The sequence below is a fragment of the Lonchura striata genome, chromosome 33, assembly GCF_050655825.1.
Source record: "Lonchura striata isolate lonStrDom1 chromosome 33, ASM5065582v1, whole genome shotgun sequence".
Taxonomy (NCBI): domain Eukaryota; kingdom Metazoa; phylum Chordata; class Aves; order Passeriformes; family Estrildidae; genus Lonchura; species Lonchura striata.
The window spans coordinates 3745001-3745661 of record NC_140735.1 but is presented as its reverse complement, the minus strand read 5'-3'; the positions used below and the strand labels follow the sequence as shown (position 1 = coordinate 3745661).

The 661-nt window shown below is 78.2% G+C and overlaps 1 non-coding gene across 1 annotated transcript in view; it reads left to right on the top strand.

Annotated features, from left to right (window-relative positions):
- The first annotated feature begins 617 nt into the window (after positions 1-617).
- The window catches only part of LOC146764485 (28S ribosomal RNA), a 4318-nt gene continuing 4274 nt past the window's right edge, over positions 618-661 (top strand). Inside the window, exon 1 of the ribosomal RNA XR_014950812.1 lies at positions 618-661. This exon is cut by the window's right edge and continues 4274 nt beyond it. This is a non-coding gene — a ribosomal RNA (28S ribosomal RNA).

Genomic DNA, 661 nt, shown 5'->3' with positions numbered 1-661 from the left:
GGGGGGGAGGCGAGGCGCGCGGGCCTCGCCCCCCCCCGGCCTCCCCCCGCGCGGGCGGCTGTCTGCGGGTGGGTACCGCGCGGGTACCGTGCCGTGCTGCCGCGCGCGAGGCGCGAGCGCCGGGGGGGGCGGGGGCGACCCCCGCGTCGTCCTCTCCTTCCCTTCCCCGTCCCTCTCTGTCGCCGTCTCGGGGCGCCAGGGGCGCCGTCGCCGTTCTCGCTCTCTCCCTCTCCCCGCCGAAGGCCGTCGCGCCCGCCGCCTGGCGGCCGCGTCCCCCCCCGGTCCGGGGCCGTCTCTGCCGCGTGTGTGCTTCCGTGTTTTCCTTTCGGTTCTCGTCTCCGGGACGGGGTCCGTCCGTCCGTCTTTCCTCTGCGCCGCGTCCCCGCGTCGCTCGCTCGCCCGACTGCCCGCCCGCCCGCCCGCCCGCTCGCTCGCTCGCGCTCTCTCGGCCCTCGCGGTGAGGGGCGAGGGGAACGAAAAAGCGGCGGGGGCGGGGGGGGGGCAGAGGGGGAAGGCGCGCGGGGCCGCCGGCGGTGGGGGAGCGGAGGAGAGAGCGCCCGCCCGCCCGCCCGTCGGGCTCCGTCGGCGCGGCGCGGCGCGGCGCAGCTTTGGGCTTGCGACCTCAGATCAGACGTGGCGACCCGCTGAATTTAAGCATATT